This window comes from Branchiostoma belcheri, unplaced genomic scaffold (genome assembly GCF_001625305.1).
Source record: "Branchiostoma belcheri isolate BF01 breed outbred unplaced genomic scaffold, Haploidv18h27 scaffold137, whole genome shotgun sequence".
Classification (NCBI taxonomy): domain Eukaryota; kingdom Metazoa; phylum Chordata; class Leptocardii; order Amphioxiformes; family Branchiostomatidae; genus Branchiostoma; species Branchiostoma belcheri.
Window position 1 is genome coordinate 341736 of NW_017802791.1, and position 8885 is coordinate 350620.

Sequence of the window (8885 nt, forward strand, 5' to 3'; positions counted from 1 at the left end):
CCTAGCGGAAATTACTCGAACTGCAGCATGGGATTTTTAAATCCCAAGTTCTTAAAGGGGAGTCCCTGGATTTGATTTCGGGAATTATATCTATATATCTGTGATCAGCATGTTTAAACGAACTCAATGATACCCTTCATGGACCAATTCATCGATGTTGTCAAAATTTTTAAAATTCCAACTGCTGGTGCTGCTCTAGGGTACCTCACAATACCTACCCCATCAAAAAGTGTGAACTTACATGTAATGCGTCCACACTGATGTATCTAACTTGCAGTTACCAGTATCTATATATGTATATATATATATAGTTTCATATATTGTTTGTTTACCATTATTATTGTTGTTGTTATTACTATGCTTTTAATTCAAGTGGAGGAGGACAAGAATAAGCCCTAAGGCTTCTTCCTCCTCCAGCACATCCATTCTGTTTAGGTTAATTATTTTATATTCTGTTTCGTTCGATTATTATATTTACTTCTGTATTGTTTGTTACTCCGTGAAGGAGGTCAGGACCTCCGGACGGAGTGTTGTAATCGGCTGATTTTTCATGTTCGCAGTCAAAACACTGGGTTCTCTTTGTGTAATCGGCACGCAATTTTATACGCCGTCTGCGGGCATGCCCGTGTTGATGCACGAATGTGTATTTTTGCCGTTGCTGCTTTCGCGGTCAATGTAATATCGCAGACGCACCCCTACAATTACGAGGCGAATTGGAATGGTACCAGAAAAACGCGTTGTTTGGAATAGCAGTGGGGTTCAAAAAAGTTCATGCAGATACGGGGTGGTTTTTATAAGTGGTTCCAGATGTTTTTGCCCATGGTTAAGAGATGCCAAGTTTTTTGGAAGATGTTCGCAGCCAAAACGCATTCTTCCGTACGTCGCATTTCTGTGTAATTTCGCATGTGGTGTTGCATTATGTCCGGGATGATGCACGTCTTTTTATTTTTACCGTAGCTGTTTTGATATTGGAGTAAATGCTTATTTTCGAAACATCCCCATTTCTTTGAAATGGTTTCGTCCGTTTATGCAACTGTTACTGCGCTAATGACGACCAGTCGCGCTGTCCTGATACACCGCGAATGTGCGAGTGTTCCCTGTAGACAGTCCCGGGAGTCATTTTTTTCGCACATTCCAGGAGCCAAACCAAAATACGTTCATGAACCGAGTCCAAAAAACCGAAACGTGAAAATCGGATGATCGGACCTGATGTACATTTCTCTTTCTATAGATTGTACACACAATACACACATCTTTAGATAATCTGGCCATGGCAGGTTAAAAAAAAAGTAACCCTGAATCATACTAGATTAGCGTAAATGCATGTTAATGCGTTCAAAACAAGAAAGAAATTGTTTCTGGGTATTAATCTCTTGAATCACGGCGCTGAATATTGACGCAAAAATATTTCGGGCATCGCGCGCCCTTCCCGCGTCACGTGTAGGCATCTCGCATCTCTGATTGGTTGTTGCGTTTTAAGATGACTGAGCCGACGCGCGTTTAAACAATTTTTCTTTGTTCGATTTATCACACTTCACAGAGAATTGTCGCCAATGGCTACTTTTTGTTGCAATATATAATACTTCACGGAGAATTGTCGCCTATGGCTTCTTGTTTTATTTATATGTATGTGCAACTGAAAAAATCTAATTCTATCCATTTGTTATTGAAAAAAACTTGTATGGCATTGTGAGACAGAACTGATAGACACTGGCAAACATATTTGCACATTTTTGGCATGTCGACCACTGCCAAAGCCATTTTTGTTTCAAAATCAGGCAAAAGTCAATTTCTGCATTGATGTCATCCATATAAATTACTTGCTTTGGCCTCATGGCAATTAAGCAGTCACACTCAGCCATTCAGTCTGCAATGTTTATTATACAGTCAACATTGCTCAGTCTCGTATCAATTCCTAGTGGTTGCAAGACATTAATACAAATACTAAGGTTTTCTTGAGTATCCCAACAGTAAAAATACAACACAATGGAAACAAAATGGCAATTGGGCAGTCTTCAGTTTTAATGACAATTGCATTCTGGCAACATACTGTGGAAGACACATGCATTATTGGAAGAAGAAGGATAGCTTAAAAATTAAGTATTAGATGTAGTACCAGCAGAACATTCAACAAACTATTGTGTACCTGGTGTCTAGACCCGGGTCAAGCAAATATATGTTAACTATATGCAAATTCACCCAGTCTACAGATCTTAATCACACAAATATCTAGTTTACCTATAAAACACATGTGGCATGTCAATAGATACACACACATGAGTTATCTTTCCAGAATTCACATGGCCTTTATCCCTTCAAATAAAAACTAAATTTGTGTAAAAAAAAAGGCTATGTCCACTGGTAATAAATATTTTGTCTATGTTTGCAGAATCAAGCAGGTGTAGTCATGGTGGTGTAGTACCCAACCTTGATGGGTCACACACATTATTGCTTTGGGACCTCTTCACACAAAATATTAAACTATATGTCTTTTTCAACCATAATTAAGCTTGACAGTTACAAAATGTATGAATGGGTACTTGTAAGGTGTCTGTAGGAGAGACAAGAAATATCTGACATGCTGACACCATAATGAAGTATTATTTTGAAATTGATGAGTCAACATTTGTACTGCCATTGTTCCTTTCAGTGACATTTTTTCACAGTTAAGTGCCATGCAGCCATTAGTGATGGTATCAGCTGTTTTCATCGTGTTCAACATGTAGATCCTCTGTGTGTTCTAGGGCTGGGTCGAGCTCTTCATGCCGATAATCTACTGGCATGCTAACATGGGACGAATACTCGAGTGGGAGCTCAGGCACCTCTGGCAGATGGTTCCGGAACAGGATTACAAGGATCTGTAACCTTTTCTCTAGACTAACAAGATGAGTGATCAGAAGTGACTGCTGGCCCATGCTGTTGATCCCCCACAAAGCTTGTTTGGCTTTGGCATGTTCCTGCAGAAGGTGCCTCATGAGTTCCGTCATCTCTTCCTTCAGCATCCCCTTTTCTTCCTCTGCACGTTGCCTTTGGTTTAAGGCATCAATCGCACTTCTCTGCAGGCTACCTGGTATGCCTTCTCGTCCCTAGAAAGGTAGATAAAGTATGTATATAATATTTCATCAAAGTGTAATTTGCATACAATAAACTGTATATTCATCAGTCTTCTAGCATTACTGTACAACCTACTCTGTGTCAAGGAAAAATATCTGCAATTGCAATAATTTGAAATGCATAGATTCAATGATTTTTAAATGAGTGATTCAAGCTTGAAAATCAAGGTTTGTTGCAGCCTATTTTTAGCTTGAGCTTTCAGAAAAATATATGCATTCAAAAACGTTGGCTAAAGCTACAAGTCTTGTTTATTGAGGAGAAAAATGGTGCAAACCATACCATAAATGTAATATCCAGGTTTGCATACACCTCCCAGTCTGGCCGTCTTGCCTCAGTCGGGTTGAGTGATGGTGGGAACTTACTGTGCTGAGGTGCCCACGGAATGCTGTTGTACTGTTCACAAGTTTTTTCCAACTTGCCACTGATGGTTTTGAGTTGTCTTGACAGCCTTACAGCAATGGCCTGTCCATCTGTAACCAGATTACACCATATTCTTGTCAATGTCATACTCAACCCACATAACACTTAGGCTCATGTTGGGTTGCATTAACAGTGAAACTGTGATTCAGCCAAGCTTGTTTAAAACTGCTGGTACACCAATTTGGCTTCAATGTGATTTGAAGCATTCAGAGATGGCAACATTTAATCTGATGGTGATTTCTTAATCTCCAAGCAGATCTTTAGGTGGGGGTAAGACAGTATCAAATTGGCCAGTCTGTATCCATTTCCCCACCCAAGATGGATACAGACTGGCCAATTTGATACTGTCTTACCCCCACCAAAAGATCTGCTTGGAGATTAGTGATTTCTGCCCTGGATCCAATTCCCAAGGCCATGAACTATGTCTTTCATATTTGTCCGTTGATGCATGAGGAAGGGCATCCAGCTGATATGCCTTCTACTATAGCAAAGGGTCAGGCCATGCCGACTTAATTTTATGGATGACATCCGTGTGTGCATTGATTTTCGCCTGTTCTTAAACAAGTGCTTTTACAAAAGCTGACGTTTGCCGCCATTGTACTTTTGCACAAGAAAATCACATGCCACCTCTGCTAGTTTCACTCAAAATGTTGTTACCTTTTTTTTTTCCTGATAGTATAGCTTCACACATTGTGGGCAAAGGCAATTAATGGCTTATATGTAAGAAATGTGACACAAGTATACACAGATTCTAAATGTATGTGTTCAGATTGTTTATTGAATATTTGGTTTCAGGGCAAGATACAGTTTCTGGTTTTAATAATTCACTCGTGAGACATGGACTCATCCAGTATACAATCTGCAAGTTCTGCACAATGGCACATTAGTATTGAGTGCACGGTGGCACAGGCTGGTATTGAGTGCACGGTGGCACAGGCTGGTATTGAGTGAATGGTGGCATAGGTTGATTGCTTTGTGGTATCCAAATGCCAAAGACACATCTGAAAGAGATGACAAATAATTTGTTTCAACATAAAATTTGCAACTGTGCACATAAATATTGAGTTCTCGTTGCTAAAAGAACACATTAAAGTCTTCAAAATTGCCCATATACTACTGAGAGAGCTTCTATATGTTGCCATATTGATGAACGATTCTTAGGTTTCTGAGTACACTCAAATTTCTTGATGAAATTGAGATAGGTTTGATACCAGGAAAGATTTACGTGTGAACCGAATAGCTTGAAAGCTCAAAGTTTTTCAACAAAATACTGGCGACGAATGAAAAGCCTGAACCGCCCCCCCCCACTGACAGCGAAAATTTGTAAGAAAGAAAATAATAATTTATGCAACAATACAAAAAATTAAGGCGATACGGTAGAAACACTCCAGAGAACAAACTTTAAGATTGGCAAGCATCTGCCGGTAATTAATTTTAATATTAAAGCAAGAAACTTAGCCTTGCATAATTTGATCATACCGAAAAGAGATTGTTAGACGCATTTGTAAATCCAAAGAGGAGGGGGGCAGTCAGTTTGACTACTAAATATTGTTAAACAGCGCGTCAAAGCACAATTAGATTGATCACCCTTGCCCATGGTACTTTTAGCTATACTATTTTCCTGTAACTCTATGCCTAATACTCATAACATTGCTGATATTTTTTTTTATTTATATGGCGTAAATACTGAGGCACGGTACGTACCTGAGAGCTGGAATGCTCGTTGTAGGAGCCTGCATGCCCTTTTTCCTGAGGCGTAATCGGACCATTTAAGTCTTCGTAATCCGTTGGCAGTCGCCCTCCAAATCAATGAAATTCGTAATATTATATTAGCCTTAATGCATAAAGTTTTAATAGCTCTGAGAATTTTACTTAATTCGTATTCGGTGGCGAAAATTTTGCGTAATCCGTAATCACTATCACCCCCATACATGCCCTCTAGTACATCCGGGGGCTTCCAAGAGCAACATGAACAGCGACATCTAGCGATGTAGTGAAATAGTACATCTTCCGGTTAGTAAATATGGCGGTGGGCCGGATACTCTCTCTCTTCACAGCCAAGGGCGTATATTTCGGCAAAAGGGTACTTTAAAAGTTTCTTTAGTGTGGAAACTTAGCAACAATGTAGTGGACCACAATTAAAACATCGTTGTTGGAATATTTGTCCACTAATTACAGACGTTGCGCGAGCGCCAATGTTTTACTTGTCATCTACATTAACATAATTTATGCGATTCATTCATCAAGGCCATTATGTCAATTTTTATCATCTTCTGAGAATCACTTTGGGCATACAGTAGTACAGATCAATTATTTTTTAGACAATTCAAGTCTAATTTTGATAACTTTGTCATATAAGAATTGCGTTTATGTGATCTGGTAGGTCCATCCCACAATAAAAAGTGCAAACATAATAGATAAACATTGAATGCTACACCCAATGTTTTACTTGTCATCTACATTAACATAATTTATGCGATTCATTCATCAAGGCCATTATGTCAATTTTTATCATCTTCTGAGAATCACTTTGGGCATACAGTAGTACAGATTAATTATTTTTAGACAATTCAAGTCTAATTTTTGATAACTTTGCCATATAAGAATTGCGTTTATGTGATCTGGTAGGTCTATCCCACAATAAAAAGTGCAAACATAATAGATAAACATTGAATGCAACACCCAAACGAAAATGTTCACCCAACGAAGGGTTGATGGAAGCATTGTTTTCGTATGTTTACGTTTGCCGCCGCATGGCGGCAAACGTAAAAAAGATCACGTCCACTGAGGCTCTGGACTGGCTCTTGGCCTGGGTAGTACATGGTAGTTAGCGACAATATGGAGCCGGGGACAGAGGCTACCGAAGCTCCACAACTCAATAACTCAAGTACATACGTACAGTGCCAAAATTACGAAAAAAGCCAGAATGTGCCGGCTTGTCATATAAGTTCTGCCGTGAATTCACAGTACCAGCTCTGTATTCCTGTGGTTTAGTAGCATATTTTTTATTTTTGGTCGGAATATCTGTAAATTTTTCCGCGTGCACTAGTTTTGGGGGGTCTTCAGAGGAGGTCATCCATAAAATTAAGTTGGTGTGGCCTTACAGAAAGTACATGCCTCGATATCAATTATGTGCTAATGTATAATATATTATATAATAATAAATATATGTATGTATATAACTGATTACATGCACCTGTGGGTTGTTTAAGCTACAAAATGAGCTGTACAATACAATACAGTACCATCATCAGCAATGTGTGCATGTTTGGAAAAATCATACAGAATGAGTTACCTGGGTATTTGCCTTTCAGCGTAAGCAGAAAGCACATTTCCCCTGCTGCTGTTCTTGCCTTGTTCAGGAGCAGTGTCCTCTGCTCCTCATCCAGTTCTTTTAGGACTCGTTTGTACTCTCCAGTTGATGGCTTCCATCGTTGCCCAATGTTGTGCTTCTTCTCGATAGCAACAAGTTTCTCCTTCATTCTGTAAATAAAACAGCAATATGTAGAGAATGTACCACATGGAGTTCTTTGTACTGGAGAGCTCACCAGAACATGGTTTTACGAAACTAAGGCAAACTCACAACATGTGATTCCACCATCATTCAAGTTAGCTAAAACCTCACAAAACTTCTCTTTCATGCCTTTGTGATATCTCTACTTACCCTCTGAGCAGCAAACGGGAAGTAGCCAAATCTTCTTCCTGATCTTCATTTCCAAGCTCCTCTCTGAAAGTAGATAATTGGAAGCTAAGTTAAGATGAGTTTGTTTGTTACATAATGATAAAGTACCATAGTATCACTTCCCAAATTTGTTCATACGTCCTAAATATGTGTACATGTAAGTTTGTATACTGAAAGTTTAATCTGTATCCACTTAGTATCTATGTACATGTATAGTCATATACCAAATACCTAATACCAACTCATAAAAGAACATAAAAAATAGTCATGCTTTCAAGTACAATGTACCAGTATTTTTATCAACCAAGAAGTGTTCAAAAACTCATTCTTTCAAACAACTGCAATGTATAATATAATTGCAAAGTGGAACTCGCTGTCACCAAGTACAGTGGAGGCATCCTCACTAGATAGCTTTAAACAATGTTACAGTTAGATATTCAAGAGTTAGGTGTGGCAAGACATTCAGTGCAATTTAGCTAGTGTGGTTATACTGGCTATACAGGTACAGATACAGACCCTACAAAAATTTGCTGTAATATTGTCGCTTCAGTAAAGATAGGGCATTAAAAAAACAACTGCTGTCACACTTTGCTCCCTAAATAACTCCAAAAAACCTATAATTGCGTAGTCTTCTACTTTTTCATACATAACTGAACACTTAGGGCAATAGTTAATAAAACAATTATTACACCCACCGTAATGTATAGTACTCTGTCAGCTCAGTCACATATTCCTTCTTCCACTTAGGGAAACCAGCTGGAAATAGAGCAGTAAGTCCAATTTAAAAATCTTAATATAACCATCAAGAAATAACTCAGGACAGTGGAAAACTAAGGGACCATGAACCAAAGTGGTCTGATGGAAATCTGATATACTGGTAATTTGAAATCATCCTAAAAATTAAAATATCATTACCATAGGCATACTGTATATTCTGCACTGACATCCTAATAGATACAGATTTATGGATACAAATATGGTGTAGTAACCAAAAAGGCAAGGACCTTAGTCTTAGTGCATGCAACACAAATATACTGTCTCTAAAATTAACATGACAAGCACATACCTGTAGATGTTGGCGCATGCTTTTGCTGGTAGAAGGTCTTTTCCTCAGCACACCACATCTTAATGTCATCTTCTGACACGTCAACTTGAGCAGGAGACAGATTGAAATAACATGAGCAAGTAAGTAGACTATATTTGAGTAAGTAGACCATATAGAAATTCGTAATAGTAATATAAATATAAATAATATATAGTATAATATAAAGGCCACACCAATTTAATTTGTTGGTTCTCGGATTCACCTCTTCATTTCTTTATGATTTGAAAAAAGAAGATTCTGGTTCTAATCAACTACAAAATTCTCATATTTCCCCCAGTCAATGCAGTGGTTTGATTAAACGTTCAAAATTCATTGTTCAAATGTTAACCCTGCCCTTTGTGATATCCTATTCTATAGCAATTTTGGCTATAATATGATGCATTGACCTGTTTTTATTTTTATTTTGGCCTGTCTCTTCATAATTTTTATGACAAAAATCCAAGGTCAAGGACCAACAAATTGTGTGGCCAAAATAGTAATTAGAAACAGCCACATATGGAGTTCAAATAGGTTTTGTGAATCAGTCATTGTCACAGAGGTGCTAGCGTTATTGCTTTCAAGATC

At 38.2% G+C, this 8885-nt stretch overlaps 1 protein-coding gene and 1 long non-coding RNA gene across 2 annotated transcripts in view; both read right to left on the bottom strand.

The window, feature by feature from the left end:
* The window catches only part of LOC109464358 (IgGFc-binding protein-like), a 45353-nt gene that overhangs the window by 21839 nt on the left and 14629 nt on the right, over positions 1 to 8885 (bottom strand). The gene's annotated exons all lie outside the window — the stretch shown is intronic.
* LOC109464369 lies at positions 4293 to 5819 on the bottom strand. The gene is made up of 2 exons (XR_002139883.1): positions 5239 to 5819; positions 4293 to 4535 (listed from the first exon to the last, which is right to left on the bottom strand). It is a non-coding gene; the product is annotated as an uncharacterized LOC109464369 (long non-coding RNA).